Source organism: Mastigoproctus giganteus, chromosome 2 (genome assembly GCF_048544385.1).
Source record: "Mastigoproctus giganteus isolate SK-2022 chromosome 2, ASM4854438v1, whole genome shotgun sequence".
Lineage (NCBI taxonomy): Eukaryota > Metazoa > Arthropoda > Arachnida > Uropygi > Thelyphonidae > Mastigoproctus > Mastigoproctus giganteus.
The window spans coordinates 77,106,528-77,125,598 of NC_143576.1; the positions used below are offsets into that span (position 1 = coordinate 77,106,528).

At 37.2% G+C, this 19,071-nt stretch overlaps 1 protein-coding gene across 4 annotated transcripts in view; it reads right to left on the minus strand.

Annotated features, from left to right (window-relative positions):
• The window catches only part of LOC150089353 (heterogeneous nuclear ribonucleoprotein K-like), a 256,189-nt gene that overhangs the window by 181,772 nt on the left and 55,346 nt on the right, over positions 1–19,071 (minus strand). The window contains exon 1 of one of the 4 annotated variants that reach the window (XM_090389153.1): positions 309–439. The exons of 2 other annotated variants lie outside the window; for them this stretch is intronic. The gene's annotated coding sequence lies outside the window, so the exon portion shown is untranslated. Of the gene's footprint in view, positions 1–308; positions 440–19,071 lie in introns of those variants that run through there. One more of the 4 variants, XM_090389133.1, reaches the window with a different exon arrangement.

Below are 19,071 nucleotides of genomic sequence, written 5' to 3' on the forward strand. Positions count from 1 at the left end.
GTGCACATTTGGTAATTAAATGACGAAATAATTACGCAAAATACGATTGCATTATGTATACGCCATTCAGCAAAGTGCATTATTAAATATTAACTTTCATCATATTAACTCAAATAAAGAGAAGAATATAATAAAATTGATGTAAACTCTACTCCACACATCTATCTAAAAGTATAAAATAGTGCACTAATTACCAAAATCGATATTTAACTTGTGTTTGATGGTAAAATTACTAAAATAAAATAGAGCCAAATCTCATGAGCATAAAGTTAAGTAATTAATAATATTTGTGAAATATTTCAACTTACTCGTGCGTTTCGCAACAATAATATACGTGCCGAAATTCTTTATCCAATTTCCACGATAACGTTATAGGTCAAAATTGCACTGCAGATGAAAGCACCGGATAACAAATATGAACACTCCTGACAAGAACAGAAGCTCTGGCTTCCACGCCCACACCCAGCTACATTAGCTCCCTCTATTTCATACATAAACATTCTGCATTCTAAGGCATAAACAGGTGTTGAAATTGTGCTAATCAATAACTACAATGACGATTACTAGAATCAGTGCGTTTTTTCAGGAATCATTGAGGAGTTAAATATTTCACTTTCCATTTTTAATGTTGTCTGAGTTCAATTCAACACTTAAACTATTTACAATTTAAATAAATTTGCAAGTACTATTTATTCTTTAGACATCCACATTACATGATTGTCAAAAGAATAACGTTGATAAAAATGTATTTCACCGAATTTTAACATGAAAAAAAATCACAATATATGGAGGGAAGATGGGTGCTTTATTACGATAATCATAATAATCCATTAAAAATAACCAATGAAACAAGTTAGTATAAAACATAAGTAGCATGTGAATCGGTGGGGGGTCCATGCATATATATGACATTCTTATGAGAAATGGATACATGCTATTCATAATAAGGGCCTACATATTCAGGAAACATTCATTAGCGTTTTTCTGGCTCACAGTTCAATATGACAAACTGATCCAGAAGCAGTTATGTTGATGAAAAATACTGTTGAAGATCATCTAACAAACAGACTGAATCTTTTAACTGAGATTGCCAATTTGTTGTGATATTTTAGTCAAGAAATGGTAATTCTCTTCAGAAAACAACTAAGGCATTCTTTGTATTTAATAATGTTGAGGAGTATGATTCAGTGGTCAAATTGAAGTGTACAAGGCTGTAAAAGGCTCCGAGTTCTGAAAGAACCTTACCCTCTAGAGTAAGGAAACAAGATTAGATGACACACACAAGGGCAAATTCAATTCAAAAATGCCTGCAAATTGCATTCAGCACACTAAAGCTTGAAATAAGCGTTGCACTAATGCATAAGTTGAACAAATTAGAAGTAATGGGCAAATAAATTACATGCTAAGCATTGCTTTCTTCTCCTAATTAGTAACAGGGCAAGACATGTTTATGTGTGTAATTTGGCCTTTGCACGCAGCCTTATTTACAGTTTATTTAAATGGCGAGGGGGAACCTTAACAGATCAATTCTGTTAAATGAGGCAGCTAACAAGAACCCATTTCTCAAGTTCAAGTCATATGATATACTGCATTCATTTTATATATAAAGTGTTCTGTTCCTTTTACCAAATGGAACTCAAGCAAACCAAGCATGGTCTCACCAGGAAAATTTCTGCAAATGGATCACTGAATATTTTGACTGCTATAGAATGTACTAGTGATGTTTTCACAAAAATATTTTAAAACTACACTAAAAGATTTAGTTTTGGTGATGGGCAATGCCATTTAGGGGTCAGAGATATGGAAAGATTTGGATTATTTTAGCAGTGGTGACAACTCATTTATTGCAAAGATGGTGGTGGGGGAACCTGGCAAGTGCCCATTTGCTTTTTAATGTTTAGAAAACTTTCTTTTTTTAAAAATTCTGCTTGAATACCAATATTTCATCTTTTCTTAATGGATTACAAATAAAGGTAAAACAAAGTAAACTGTAGCCATTATCAATCGACTGTAAGATGGAGGCCTGAACGATTCATGTTGAAGGAAATGGACCATAATCTGCCATGCTTGTCCAGTGCAGTTGGCAAAGCGATCAGCTTTAAGAGTCAGGGGCTTGAACTGCTACTGCACTCCTGCTCACTTGGCTACCTTATATTGAATAGCAGTCCAGTGGATTGCTATACTTAAGTTTTTTAAAAAAAAAAATAGTAAAATTTTTAAAACAATATGTAACACCTTTTATTGATAAAAAATAAACCGATTTTGTTATATAAAAAACATAAGACAAATTAGAAAGTCTCATAGCCTCTTCCATTTTATAATTTAAAAGAGAATGAAATTTCAAGCTGCATATCCACATATTTCTGCTTTTCAAAGTTGGTGCCCTTTAAAACAAGTGATATTTGAAAATATGCAAGTTGCTTACTGTGGGATAGTGGCCATTTTGAGAGAATATTGGGTTTCACATTGTCTTTATGCTATAAAAACAATAGATCTTTAGCATTAGCATTGGTAGAGGCATTTGATGCAAGAAAGCAAGCTTATTCAGCATCAGCCAAAAAAAAAAAAAATAATAAAGTAAAATAAATAAATAAAAAATAACCACTTCCACTTCAACCCCTCTGTTCGTTCGAAATACCTGTCCAGCTGAGCCTTAAACTTATTTAGGCTATCAACTTCCACGACAAGGGATGGAGGTCTGTTCCACCCACCAACCACCCGCTGGCTAAAGGCAAATTTCCGCACATCTATCCTACATCTGTCTTTCCTCAATTTGAATTTATGCCCTTTCAGGTGATTATTCTGAGCAAGAGGAAGAATCCCATCAGCATTGAGCATGCTCAAACCATTCAAGGCTTTGTACACCTCTATCACAGATCACCTCGCTGGTGCCTAGTCTCCAGACACTGTAATTCGCAAAACTTAAGCCTTTCTTCGTAAGAGCACCCCTTTGTTCCATTCACTAATCTTGTTGCCCTTCTCTGTACTCGTTCCAGCAGCTCTACATCCTTCTTGAAATGAGGCCTCCAGACCTGTATACAGTACTCTAGGTGTAGCCTGACCATTGCCTTATACAAGGGAATAATCACCTCCTTATCCCTGCTAGAAAAATTCCTATATATCACTGACAATACACAATGAGCTACTCTTGCAGCCCATCTGCACTGCTCAGAGAACTTCATATCTGCCTGCACAACCACCCCAGGTCCCTTTCATTCTCTACCACTGTTAGTGTAGTACCACAGAGTAGATACGTTGCTCTGGGGTTGCTGTTTCCCATATGTAGTACTTTACATTTGTCAATGTTAAACTTCATTTGCCACCTCTCAGCCCATCTGCTCAACCTTTCCAGATCCTGTTACAGCAGCATAGTGTCAGTAGTGTCCTTGACAACCCTGCCAACCTTCGTATCTTCTGCAAACTTGGACATTAAGCCTGATATACCATCATCAATATCATTTATAAATACAGAAAACAATAAAGGACCCAATACTGAACCCTGAGGGACTCCACTAATAACATTAGTCCATGATGAGCAGTGTCCATTAATTACCACTGTCTTCTCCCCCTCAACCACCCCTTTATCCATTGCAGCAATTTGCCTTCAATGCCACACTGCTCCAATTTGTGCAGCAGTCTTCCATGTGCAACAGTATCAAAAGCCTTTCTAAGATCCAAGTATATGATATCAAAGTTATTCCCTGCATCCAGTTCTTTTGTAACTGCATCATAGTATCCAATCAAATTGGTCAGGCAAGACTTCCCCTTAACAAAACCATGCTGTGTCCAAGCCATAACTGAAGTCTTGTCTAGATGATCCTGCAGTGCTTCTTTAACCAGTGCCTCCATTAATTTTCCAGGAACAGAAGTTAAACTCACAGGTCTATAATTACTTGTGTCGGCCTTTGATCCTCCCTTGTGAATTGGGGTCACATTTGCACATCTCCAGTCCATGGGTCTGGAGTCCCCTGAGTCCAAGGAAGCTCTCATAATTATGGCTAAGGGTTTGCTTACTTCCTTTGCTGCCTCCTTTAATATAACTGGATAGATCCCATCCACCCCAGGTGCCTTTCTTGTGTTTATCTTCAACAATTTCTCCTCCACTTTACTCTCAGTTATTACAAGATTCTTTAGCTTACTGCTAGAGTTGAGTACACCTCTGGCATTCCCCTCGCTGAATAACTCCTCATGTGTGGATGTCGATGCAAAATATTCATTTAGTTTGTTAGCTACCTGAGCAGGGTCATCAACAGTTGACCCATTGATATCAAGTGGACCAATCTGATTCATCCCCTTCCTTCTACAGTTTACATAAGTAAAGGACTCTTTGCTGTTTTTCTTCGCATCCCTTGCCAAGGATCTCTCAATCTGCCTTCGCCTGCCTAACCTCCTTTGTAACTTGGTTACAGGTCAACTTGTATCTATCATAGGCTTCTGTGTCACGTGTTAATCTGTATGTATCCCATGCATTTTTCTTCTCTGCCATATGCCTCATTAGTTCATCTGACATCCATTTAGGCCTAAACCTTGAACAATATTTCTTAGTTGGTATGTAAAGCCTAGTAGCTTCCAAGATAAGTTCTTTGAATGCTTCCCATTTTGAATTTGCTGTTGGTAACATCATCAGTTGATCCCATTGTATAGAATTTAAATACTGTCTCAGTCCATCGTAGCTGCCTTTACGAAAGCAATACCCCTTCCCTTTACCCCTAATGGTAGTTACCTCTTTGAGTAAATCCCACTTCAGAACACTGTGATCACTGCCACCTAGTGGTTCATTTATCTGCAGATTCTTAATGCATGAAGAATCACTACTGATAATCAAATCAAGAATATTACTCCCTCTAGTTGCCTCCCGAACATGCTGATGTAGAAAACAATCATCCAATAAATCCACAAAAGCCTTGCTAGTGTGTGAGTGACCAGCCCCCAAATTCCAGTCAATATCTGGGAAATTAAAATCCCCCATTATAAGACTCTCTGATTTACTAGCCCACTCTATTTCTCTGTAGTTTCTTATTATACTCATCAGAGTCATTAGGCCTATAGCACACTCCTACTCTCAATTTTGATCTCTCAATGCTTATGTCACACCAAACTGACTCGCCACTGCACTGTCGACATCGCTGGACTGGCTTCACTTCCTTGGATTTTATGTGTTTAACTAACAGCATAACCCCTCCTCCCTTCCTATCCTGTCTGTAGATATTGTACTCCCCAAATTCAATTTCTGCATTCCTTATATCTGTGTGACACCACGTCTCTGAAATCCCAACAATATCTGCCTTTGATGTTTTGAGCAATACCTCAAATTCATCAAATTTATTTACTAAACTCCTAGCATTGGTGTACACGCAAGTATACATGCACCTGCTCTTCCTCTTAGCCACCCTAACACAACCCATGTGTTCACTTGTACCCCCATGATTCCCAGCAGTCTCTGAAATATCCTGCATCTTATTTTCCAGGCTGCTGCTCATTCCAATAGGAGTGCAAGAATCACTTTCTACTCTGCCAGTGACTACTGTTAATCTATTAGTCCTTGGGTCCCCCCAATCTAGCAGTTTTCCGACCCACCTAACACTGCCTCGATAGCATCAGCAAACATTCTTGCACCCTTTCTATTTAAGTGTATCCCATCCCTGTAGAAGCAGTCTCTCCTGTTAACAAGTACAGACCAGGCTGAAAAAAAATTCTACCCCTTGAGCCCTGCACAATCTTTCCAGGGCCGAATTGCTCTTTCAGAAACAAATAGGGTAAGGTGGTAGATGTTTATTTGGGAGAGGATGAACAAGTAAAACAAACAACACTGCCACTTGTACAATCCCTATTATTTTTCAAGCAGTATACAAATAGTTCCAAAAACAATGACAGTGCACTTTATTTTTGAAAGGTGCCTCAGAGCCCTGCTACCACTGCAAGGTTATATATATATATTAAATTTGATATATTTATTATAATTGAGCTATTAATTAACTATTCATTTTTGCATTTTACATACTTGGGATATATATATATATATATATATATATATATCCCAAGTATGTAAAATGCAAAAATGAATAGTTAATTAATAGCTCAATTATAATAAATATATCAAATTTAATATATATTTATCGTCACAGATCCGATTAATGCCATCTTACAAGATTAAACATTACATCCGTCTGTATATTATTTAAGATATTAGTTGTAGTGGTAAGTTCTAATAGTGCAATAATAGACAAAGTTAAGCCGGCTATAATGTATAATATGAAAGCTAGTAAGTTATAGCTTCTCAAGCAACCCAACCCCTTATGCAAGTGCCCAAAGCAAACTGGAAAAAAATATATATATGCCAAATACAGTAAGGAAAAACTTCCATATCAATAACATTAAAAGAAAAATTAAAATGTTAATTATAGGCGATTATATACATTGAAAGGGACTTTTTCGAGGGCTAATCCTTTCAATGTATCAACCATAATTAACATGCTATCCGTTTCTGTAGTCATCGTCCAGCATAACTGTGTCCAAATGATAGTCAGATAGTATAAGATAACCAGGTAGAATTAAATAACATTAAAGATGTATAACAACCATACAAAGGAAGTAACCAACCATTACAATAAGATATTTAAGTTGATATATCCCAATTTAGTAGTAAGCTGGCAAGATGACTGTTAGCCCGACGGATAGCCAAATTTTAAATTATAGAAAGAGATCCATCTATAGTTAGACTTATACGTATGTAGTATATAATATATAATCACGGTAGAATCAGCAATTGTCAAGTAACAGTAGAAGCATAAGCTAACCAAGGTGAACGGAAAAGGTCAATGTATAGATATCGTATCTCAATCCCCCTCGAATTACTCTAATAGTTCATGAGGTATGAAAAATAGGGATCTTACAGTAGTAGGAGTGTGTCATAGGCCTAATGACTCAAATGACTACAACGAATAATTGTACAGAGAAAGAGTTGTTTGTTATTTGTTATTTGGTTTTTAGGAGCATTAGCAACTAAGGCCATATTGCTCCGGGAAATGCGGTGGTCATTTCCTGACCTTTCCGCATCTTCCGTATTTGGTGGTGACTGGCTCGAACCCCGGTCTAATCAAGAAGTGTGTGCTACGCACCGCTGCTCCTTCCCACCTGGCTACGGAGGCGCCAGAGAAAGAGTGGGCTAGTAAATTAGAATGTCTTATAATGGGGGATTTTAACTTCCCAGATATTGACTGGAACTTGTGGGTTGGTCACTCGCACATTATCAAGACTTTTGTGATTTATTGGATGATTGTTTCCTGCAGCACCATGTTTGAGAGGCAACCAGCGTGGGTAATAATACTCTTGATCTGGTTATCAGCAGTAATCATTCGTGTATTAAGAATTTGCAGAGTTAAACATAAGAAAGGCACCTAGGGTGGATGGGATCTATCCAGTTATAGTAAAGGAGGTTGCAAAGAAACTAAGCAAACCCTTAGTCATGATTATGAGAGCATCCTTGGACTCAGTAGGTCCCACGGACTGGAGGTGTGCAAATGTATTCCCAATTCACAATGGGGATCAAAGGGTGACACAAGTATTACAGACCAGTTAGTTTAACTTCTGTTTAAGAAAAAATAATGGAGTCACTGGTTAAAGATACATTGCAGGATCATCTAGATAAGACTGCAGCAATAATTCAGACACAGCATGGGTTTGTTAAGGGAAAGTCTTGTCTGACAAATTTGATTGGATACTATGATGAGATTACAAAGGAACTGGACATAAAAAATAATTTTGATATCCTATTTGGATTTCAGGAAAGCTTTTGACACTGTTGTGCATGGAAAAAACTGTACAAATTGGAGCAACTTACCCAGAATGACATTAAGGGTAAGTTGCTACAATGGAGTCACTGGTTAAAGATACATTGCAGGATGACATTGTGGTCATAAGCCATGATCCCAAAGAATTAAGAGGAAAATCTTAATCAGTTATGCACAGCTAGTAAGGATTTTGGACTAAAGATGAATATGGCTAAAACAAAGTAATGATGAACAAGTATGCCACAGAAAGGGAAATAATGACTGAAGGAGCAGTAATTGAAAAGGTGGAGTCATATACTTACCTGCGACAAGTTATTGGCTGTAATAATGATAAATGGCTGGAAGTCAAGAGAAGAATAAATTTTGGATGGATAGCATTCAGGAAATATAGTCACATACTGAAGAGCAATATCCCAGTTTGTCTGAAACGTAAAATAATGAACCAATGTATACTACTCCCCACCATGACTTATGGAAGTGAAACTTGGGCACTAACCAAAAGAATGGAAGAGAAGCTGAGAACTACACAGCGAAGAATGGAACGAATCATATTGGGAATCAGACTGTTAGATAAGAAGAGAAACACATGGATTAGGCAACAAACTCAAGTAAAGGACATTCTTATCAAAACTAAAGAACTAAAATGGTCTTGGGCAGGACACATAGCTCGAAGACATGATGACAGATTGACTAAGAAAATAACAGAATGGTATCCAAGAGGAGCTAGAAGAAAACCTGGAAGACAAAGGCGGAGATGAAATTCATGAGTTTGTGGGTAGTAAATGGATGTCCAGTGCTCAAAACAGAAGGAACTGGAAAGTTGCTGGAGAGGCCTTCATCCTGCAGTGGATTGAAAATGGCTGATGATGATACAATGGATAATAGGGTGGTTGAGTGAGAGAAGACAGGGTGGTAATCAATGGAAGCCGCTCTTCGTGTAATGTTATTAGTGGAGTTCTGCATGGTTCAGTGTTGGGCCCACTGTTTTGTATATTTATGAATGATATTGATGAAAGTATATCAGGCTTAGTGTGGAAGTTTGAAGATGATACAAAGGTTGGTGCTGCAACAGTACCAACTGTTGCAGTGTGCTACTGCAACAGGATCTAAAAAATTTGGGCTGACAAGTGGCAACTGAAGCTTAACATTGACAAATGCAAAGTACTGCATATGGGTAGAAGTAACCCCCAGAGGAACCTACCAACTGTGTGTTACTAAACTTAGGGTGGTAGAAAATGAAAAAGACCTGGAAGTAATTGTGCAGTCAGATATGAAGTTTTCTGAGCAATGCAGACAGGCTTCAAGGGCAGGTCATGGGGTTCTGACAATGATATACAGGAATTTTGCTAGCAGGGAAAGGGAGGTGATTATCCCTTTGTATAAGGCAATGGTCAGGCCATGCCTTGAGTACTGTGTACAGGTCTGGAGGCTTCATTTTAGGAAGGATGTAGATTTGCTTGAGCTCATATAGGGAGGGGAATGAAGGGATCCTCTTACCAAGAGAGGCTTAAGTTCTGCAAATTGCAGCAGCTGGAGACTAGGCACCTGCAAGGTGATCTGAATGAGGTGTATAAGGCCTTGGGTGGGTTGAGCATTCTGAATTCTGATGGTATTCTTCCACTTGCTCAGATTAAGAACATAAGGGGGCGTAAATTCAAATTGAAGAAGGATAGTTGTAGAATAGATGTGCGGAAATTTGCCACCACCCCGGGGTCGTAGTATCCACCGAGAATAAGTAACATTAGGCTTCTCAGCGGTGAAGCATTTCTTATTGGAGATATTGCGATATCAAGGGCAACTTGCTGTGAAGGCATTCACAATATGACATGTAAAAAAACGATGCCATTTCACATAATTCGGTGGTTTACTACGAACTAAAATGATGCGTGGCAATAACTTGTTCGATTACCAAATGTTTACATTGTTTAATATTAAAATCAAGAATTTCTATATTTAAAAAACGTCATTATAATAATACACTGTATTCTTTATCACAAACTTTTTATGTGGGAAAACGTTTTATACGGGAAACTACTTACGCTGGAAAATAATACATTACAATATACAGAGTTGAAATTGGGACTTAAGAAACCAAGAAACTTAAGAAACAGGGGAAAACTTCTTAAACGGGAATTTATTATCCACGTTCTACTGTACATTTATTAAATTTGATGATAATACAAATAACGAATTCGTCAATTCACTCAGTTAGCAATTTGAACACAATAAGTCTGTAACTGTGTTTATGAAACTACTTTCAGACATTTGTTTCCAAATTTTCTTTCAAGTGCTGATAGCTGCCAACTTTTGACTTACAAAAGCCTGCAGACAGGCTTTGTAAGTAAGAGGCTAACAGGAAGGTTTTCAGAAAAATAAGCAGGGAGTGAAGGTCCATACTGCACTTGAAATTAAATTTCACTGGGATTTTAAATACACATTTTATATTTATATACAGCCATAGGATTGTTTACCAATATAATATGCTATTCAACATTACATTAGCTAACCTAACATTTTTCTGCCTACAGATTTTGGTTTGGATATTTTATTAGGCATCAACTGTTTTTAACTGCTTTGAGAAAGATACAGACTTTGCCTGCTTCAAGAATGAAGGGTTAAAGTTTTATTCATAAAAACGGCCCTGCTGGTTAGAATTGGCTCAGGCCATTTCAAAGCTTCACCACAGAGGTCTGAACTCCGTTTTTTTTTTTTTTTCGTTCTATTCTGTCTGAATATTCTCACACTCGTCACTGCTATGATGTAACGTTAAAATGCCAAAAGTAGCTTAGTGTAACCTGTTTCCTTGTGTACTTGTCAGTTCCCCAACCCAGGACCACTTTACATCAACTTTCCTCTTTCATAATAGCAACTAGCAGGCTCTTACCGTGAAACTGACAGAAAAGGTACTGCAAAACATCTACTTCTTTATTTTTAACACCAAAGAAGTACTAGAAAGATCTTGTGGGGGGAAGCAATGGTGCACATAAGCAATGTTCTCCCCATTCTGTAAGCAATAGACCTATATATGAATTCCATCAGTGATGCAAGGAATTTTTATAGTTTTTGTTTTCGCAACATGTCTCAGTTAGTCTCAAGTAAGATTTTCATGGTTTTTTTTCTCCAGGAAACTTGGGGTTTTTTCTATAAAACAGGCAAAATCAATCAGAGAACACATGCAATTGAAAGACATATATATGTCTTTCAATTGCACATATATGGCACAATATGGTCTAAATTGCTGATATGTCTAAAACCTTACAAAACAAGTACTAGAAATTTATCTACAAAAAATTTAAAAATGAGGAATGGTCAATTGATGAAACTTGTTCAGCATTTATAAGAACATTTTTCAATGGGAATTTGTGTACCATGTAGTCAGATGCAACTTCAAAGTACTTGTCCCAGTAATTAACATTTCTATTGTTCCACGAGGAAGTACAGTAGGAGCATCAGTTATCTGTGATAATTGATGTCAGACCTCTTCCAGATAGCAAATTTTCTGGATAATTGAACCAGATGATTTTCCAGTAAGATTAAATAAATTTAATCTTATCTTACAATTAAATTAAATAAAAAAAATTATAAACGAATCTCGGAAAACAGAAACATCCATCCAGGCATTTTTACGATATTTATACAAAACGGGAAAATTAGAAAGATTTTTAAATGAATGCTCTCCGCTTTTTCAACTTACTGATAATGAGCACACAGGCAATCTGTGCATCCCAGTGGCATTTGCACACATAGCAATTGTAACTCGCTCTTTTCTCATCTCAAAACTTGGTGCAGGCATTTCTTTTAGTGGCTAGTGTTTTTCTCGGTAATACTTTCCATAATAAGCCTGTCTCATCTACATTATAAATGTTTTCTTTCTCATAATTTGCTATAACTGAAGCAAACTTACTTTTCAAAAGATACTGCTGCCAATTTGTCTGCAGAAAGTTTCTCGCCTTGAATATCTAGTTCACATATACCACGTTACAGTTTAAAGTTTTTCAGTCAACCTGTGACTGCCTTTAAATCTTCATTAACTACTAATTTTCGATTAAAATCCAATGCTTTTTTTCACACAACACTGGGCCCCAGAGAATGGTTCACCTAAACTTCGCTCTGAAGAATATAAAAAATTAATAAATAAATAAAATAAAGTGGGTGCACTCTCTAAAGCGGCATTTTCAGGTTTTAATCTTTTTCCTGCTAGATCATCCTTCACTATCCATAATCAAATTCTGTTATAACATCGGAATTTTTCTTGATGTCTTAAATTGTTGAAGTATCCAAATTAAACTCTTTGGAAAGATATCCTAAATTTGCACCTTTTCTAATTCTATTAATAATTTCCGTTTTTTGTTGCAATATTAAAACTACAAGTTTTCTTTCCATTCACATTTTACTTTTAAAAAATGAGAAAAATAATAAATCCCACAGTTTTTGGCCGATATTATTCTTACTCTATCTGGAGCTAAACTAATCTGAAATTCATTCATGGTTTCCGAGATAACCCAGTAGCCTCTGTGATATTTTTCTAAAGCACATTTCTGAAGGTCACAATCTTAAAACAATTTGCAGTTTTCAGTTTGAGATTTTTGTTTGTACAACCTGTTATAAACAGGTAGTAAACTCAATCTTTCTACTGTATTTTATTCTACTGTACTTTATGTACAAATTACACAAATTACATTTTAATTAGTACTTCCATGAGTACTTTGTTTACAAAGTACTCATGTACCTCATAGAAGTACTAATTAAAATGTCAATAATGACAAATGAACAGATCGACCATGTTTAGGCAGAAATCAGGAAAGATATCAATGACGAAGACAGCTACAAAACCGATTAAACAGGTAATCGGGGTTTATTATTAATTAGTATTGTTTTTAATTACGGAGAAATAAATTGCGTTTAATATTAAATGTACTGTAGTTTGTATAAGCATATTAATACAAATAATATGTAGGTATATACTAATATATTTTTTTCTCTAATATTTGTTTTTCAATCTTTTTATCAAGTTATTTAGAATTTAAAAAAATAGGAGATAGATTTAACTCTGATATAGTGGGTAATGGTTATAACAAGAAATTTTGTTGTCCCTTGATGCTCGTTATAACCAAGTTTGACTGTATTTAGGAGTAATGATCTCAGTACCTCAATAATATGAAGTATGTTGGATTGAAGAGCCATATTCAGAATTTCAAAAAGCATAACACTTAAAAGAAACAAGCAAATTGCTTTTTTCCAAGCCAGAAGAGAGAAAAATGCAGGATTTCCTTCATGGGCAAGGATACCATGCCTAGAATTATCAGCCTGCTTGGCCAGTTTAGGGTTGCTTTTACCTGTCAATTTGTCTCATTTCAAAACTTGTGGATCATTAACTGGATTTAAAATTGAGTTAGTGCCACTTGTACTCTGATTTACTAAATCTGAAAATTTCTCATATTGCTTTTCTCACCACTTTTAACCCCTTTAAACAAGCTTCTCAAAGATTGCCACTGCTTCAATTTATCTATTTTTTTTTGTTAAATCGTTTTCCTTTCGGCACACTTCTCTCTTGACTGATGAATGTCGTGGCAAGATCCAATACTCCTTACATTTCGAGGGTACAGCTCTAAAACGGTGTTCGCAGGCCGGCCGCTAGTTAGTACACCGGACTGAACCTATTGGTAACTCTCTAGGAAACTTCCGGATCAGCTAGTGTATAATCTTGCTACCTCTACTCTGACAGATAGTGACTGGGGGGAGTCCGAGTACTGTGTATGTGGGGAGCATTGTCGAGGCCACGTTATGTCAAGGATCTGGGTATATTCTTACCACATGTACGCCATATCCAAAAATTTCATTACTTCATACAGCATGTCCCACCCACTTTTTCTTACTATTGAATACACCATGAATTGTCAAAATAATAGAGCAAGCTTATCTGCGAAAAGATCTAAACCTCCCAAGGACTTCCTAATTCATTTCACAAATATACGTGGTCTCAATTCTAATCTCAACGATGTCCATTTCCACTTGCAGTCTTCCAAACCCCATGTACTTTTTCTGACTGAATCTCAGTTATCGGTTGATTCAACTACTGCTCATCTCAGATGTCCAAATTATTTGCTGTATGATTCCTTTCGCCTCAAAGGTGGTACTTGTGCATATGTCCGTTCTGATATTCCCTGTCAGAGACTTGGCAATTTGGAATCTCCTCTCTTTGATCTTCTCTGGCTTAAAATCTCTCTACCTCATTGTGTCAAATTCATCTGTTGTCTCTACCGTTCTCCCAACTCCACAAATCACTTGGAGCTCTTTGACTTCCTCTCTTTGCAACTTGACTTATTCCAGTCCAACTTTCCTAACAGTGAGGTAATTTTCCTTGGTGATTTTAATGTTCACAACTCCAGCTGGCTTCCGTTTTCTAGTCACACCGACCCAGCAGGTCGAGATGCTGAGGCTTTTGCAATTACTAATGACCCAGATTGTTCATTTACCTACAAGAATACCGGACAATCCTAATCATACAGCCAATATGCTTGATCTTTTTCTCAAACAACCCTTCTAAGTCAAGGTCGAAGTGAGAGGTCATTTAGGCACTTCAAATCACAACTTGGTGATTGTCTCTTCTCCAATGGAACCTTTATCTCATGGCTATTCCCAACCTCGTATTGTTTGGCATTACAAGAATGCAAAATGGGATGACCTGCGAGATTTCTTTTCTTTTTTTTCCTTTGTCAGATTACTGTTTCAAAACTTCTGATGCCAACGTTTGCTCAGATCGTGTCAGTGAAATTATTCTGGTAGGAATGGAATCCTTTATTCCACACTCCACTTTAAAATCTCGTCCTTTATCTAAACCTTGGTTTTCCAATAAATGTGCTAAGGCTGTTCAAGAGAAGAACGTTGCATATCGTAATTGGCTAGCTTTTAATTCTTCAGTTTCATTTTCTGCCTACACCAAAGCTCGCAACAATTGTAAAGCAGTTTATTAATCAGTCCAAAGTAAATTTTGATCAGGCTAAGAGTAGAAAACTTGCTTCTTGCCCTAATGGTAGCCGAGCATTCTGGTCTCTTGCCAAAGCTATTGGCCGCAACTTTTGCCCATCTCTGCTCCCACCTCTGTCCAAACCAGATGGTTCTGTTGTCACTTCAGCCAAGGATAAAGCTGACCTGCTAGCATCCCATTTTTCTTCCAGCTCATGTATTAATGATCTTGGTAAAACACCTCCCACCATTCCTAACACGCTCCAATCAATGCCTCCTGTGGTCTTATATCAAAAGGATATCAGAAGGATTTTGATGAATCTTGATGGTAAGAAAGCTCCAGGTCCTGATGGTATTTCTCCACTTGTTCTCAAAACCTGTGCTCCTGAACTTACTCCTATTCTTTGCCGCCTTTTTTCACTTTCTTATTCCAAAGGTGTGTTTTTCCTTCTGCTTGGAAATTTGCTCATATCCAGCCAGTTCCTAAAAAGGGTGACAAATTCCTCCCATCCAATTATCGTCCCATTGCAATTATTTCTACTCTTTCTAAAGTAATGGAGAAATCAATTAACCACCAACTCTTAAACTACCTAGAAACCTTCCGTCAGTGTCGATCCACTGGTGATATTCTGACTTACGTTACCCATTTATGGACTAATTCAATGGAAGGGTTCGATGAAACACAAGTAGTTGCTCTTGACATCTCAAAGGCTTTTGATCGTGTTTGGCATAAAGGTCTTCTAAACAAGCTTCCATCTTATGGTTTGCCAACTATTTTTTGTAATTGGTTATCCAGTTTTCTCTCTAATAGTTCACTGAGGGTGATGGTAGATGGCTCTCTGTCTTCTAACTTCTCCACTAATGCCGGTGTCCCCCAAGGTTCAGTTCTTTCCCCCACTCTTTTCCTCTTGTTTTGCTGATGATAGCACATTGCATTCAACTTTCCATTTTGAGAAACCTTGTCCTGCTCAATCAGCTTGAAATTCTCAAAAATCTGCTACCAATTCCTTAAATGCCGATCTTCAGGTAATTCTCCAGTGGGGCAAAGACAACTTAGTTGATTTCAACCCTTCTAAAACTCAGTCTTGTCTTATATCTCGCAAAAAGGATTCTTCTGCTCCTATGCTTATCTTTAGTGACACTCCGATTTCTAGGCAAAATGATATATCTCTTTTGGGGATTACCCTGACTTCTAATCTCTCTTGGCACAAGCACATTACAAATACTGCTTCCTCTGCATCTAAAAAACTTGGTTTTCTCTTTCGCTCTCGCCTTTACTTTTCTTTCAAACAGCTGCTCACTCTGTATAAATCGCAAATCCGCCCTGCCATGGAATATTGTTCCCACATCTGGGGTGGTGCCCCCAAAACCTCTCTCAGGCTTCTTGATTCCATTCAGAAGAGGGCAGTTAGGTTAATTAATGATTCATCTCTAATAGAGTCTCTCCACTCGCTTTCTCATAGAGGCACTGTTTCTGCTGCATGCCTCTTCTACAGATACTTCCATGGGCACTGTTCTTCTGAATTGGCTTCTATAATTCCCGCTCTCTCTTTCAAAACAGTCCGAACACGTGCCGCCACCAGCCAACGTCCATTTACTGTCCAACTTCAAACCCACAGAACCAACTTTTCATCTTCCTCATTTATTCATTCAACTGCTGTTTTCTGGAACAACCTTCCTTCATACGTATTTGCTGAAAATTACAATCTACAGAAGTTCAAGTCCAATGTCAACAAATATCTTCTTTCGTCTTCTCAACCTCCAACCCAAGCACAGTGCTAAGTACTATAGGTACCTCCACTAGCTAAGTACCTCCACTTCTTCTTCTTCGACTTCTTTTTTTTTATTATTATTATGATAGGTTACCACAATGGAGCTTGTAATCACTTAGCCACCATCTGTAACAATCGAAAATTGCCATTTTTCATACTCATCACTGCCTCTTCTTTCCCTGCAATTTTAATAACAATGCCTGTTGTTTTTGTTCTTCGCCAACCGTACTTTTTTTTTTCTATTCAGCTATCATGAAACATCTGAACAATGCACTTGCACAATCTATCATGGAGGTGCATTATCAACCACAACTGCAAAAAAAAACACAGGAAAGTTATATTCTATGGCAAAAGGCGCAAATAAACAATTGGTGCATATGACATCATATTCATGGTGAAATGCAACATCTTATTTGCATCTTTTTATGCATTGCACACTATCATTAAGTTTATTTGAAAATGTCCAATTACATTGCAATTCCAAGCACTTGAAATAGCACATCTAATATGGTACACGGGGGGGGGGGGATGTGATAATGTTCTTCCAATTTTACAACTGATGAAAAATCTTATGTCTTCTGAAATTTTATGCCATATTTCTCTTGAATTTTGCTGAAAAACAATTAGATTTTCATCACAAAATCTTATGATAAATAACACATTACACACATAATACAGTACTATGTGACTATGGTGTGTTTTTCCAAAGTGAACTACCACAGCACATTTGATAGCCAATTTGTTAATGAAAATAAGTAGAAAGTGGCAAAATTTTTAAAGAAATTAAATTTTATAATGGTCTTAAATTATTTTTTTTCCCTTTTCGTGAAAAGAAAAACACTTTTGCCAGAATACAAACTTTTTCTAGCAACTATACTATGGTGACACAAAGAAGGGTCTCTAGATACCACTGTGCCAGAAATGTGTAATACGTGAAACGAAAATACATTGGATAACATTAAAATTACTATAGACAATGTCAATATGGTATGGACACCATATGGTAACATGTAAATTGACCCTTAAGCTCTCTTTATCATCTACTTTACCATCATTTTTTTTTGCAGACCTTCTCCACAGGACAAACTGTGAAAGTGCATGTGGTTATTCCTTTAAATACTATCCACAAACTCATATCCAATTGCATACAGTTGTCTTTCTAGTAAACATAACCAGATGAAATACATCAATCCAATTGTCTGTCGCTCCTTTCTTGGAATTGAAGCCCTCATCTTTTCCATTACCCACAGAACACGCTTTGGATATTACCCATTTTATGACATTGCACTCAGTACCACAATTAGTCCTTGCACTGTCAAACCTTGGATGCAGTTTCAATCCTTGGTGATGAACCATATCAGAAACATTACTCTTGTATTTTCTCAATATGTTGAAATAAACAAGAATCATCAAGGTACACCAAATGCTTCCATATGGCATACTGTCAAGACCATAATGCGGCAATGACACTTTGATGCCAATTCAAGTTATCTAAAAGATGCATATCATTACCCCTTCACCACAAGTCATCGTGCACCATAGAGGTCTAACGGAAACTTTTACAAAACTGCCAGCCAGAGAAGGGCTATGAGATTGACAAGGGGGAACAAGAGTGCTCTTACCAAGAAAGGCTTATGTTCTGAAAATTGCAGCGTCTGGAGACCAGGCACCTGCAAGGGGATCTGATTGAGGTATTTAAGGCTTTAAATAGTTGGAGCAAGCTCAATGCTGATGGGATTCTCCCTCTTGCTCAGATTACACACTTCAGGGATATAAATTCAAACTGAGGAAAGACAATTGCAGAATAGATGTGCAAAAATTTGCCATTAGCCAGTGAGTTGTTGATTGCTGGAACAAACTTCTATCCATTCTTGTGGAAGTTGATAGCTTAAATAAATTCAAGGAAAAAGTGGACAAGCTTTTGAGGCAGATGGGGAGGTGAATGGGAAGTGGGTTTCCCCTCCTTTTTTTTGGTTGATGCTATATATTGTTTGTTTGTTTGTTATTTGGTTTTTAGGAGCATTAGCAGCTAAGGCCATATTGCTCCAGGGGAATATGCAGTGGTCATTCCCTGACCTTTTCGCATCCTCCGTATTTGGTGGGTGCAGGCTCAAACCCTGGTCTAATCAAGAAGCGTGTGCTACGCACTGCTGGATGCTATATAAGCTTGCTTTCTTGCATCATATGCCACTGCTATTGCTAATCTCAAAAAGGACCAGAAATTCAACAATGCTATGATGGCTGCAGTCAAGAAATGGTTTGATCAAAATCTTCTGAATTTTATTTCAGCAATTAAAAAAGCCAGCAGATCATGCCAGAAAGTGTTGGCTTGGGAATGGGGGGGGGGGAGAAACACCTATAAAATAAGTAGGTTTTCACAACTTTCCAGCATTCCTTCTTTGAGAGACTACACATCTCCCCAATACAGCATCACCAAAAAAAAAAAAAAAAAACCCATGTCATCTGTCCATCCTTTCTAAGTCTGTCTAGTTCTTTTTTGAATTTATTCAAACTACCTACCTCTTAAAACACTGGATGGGAGT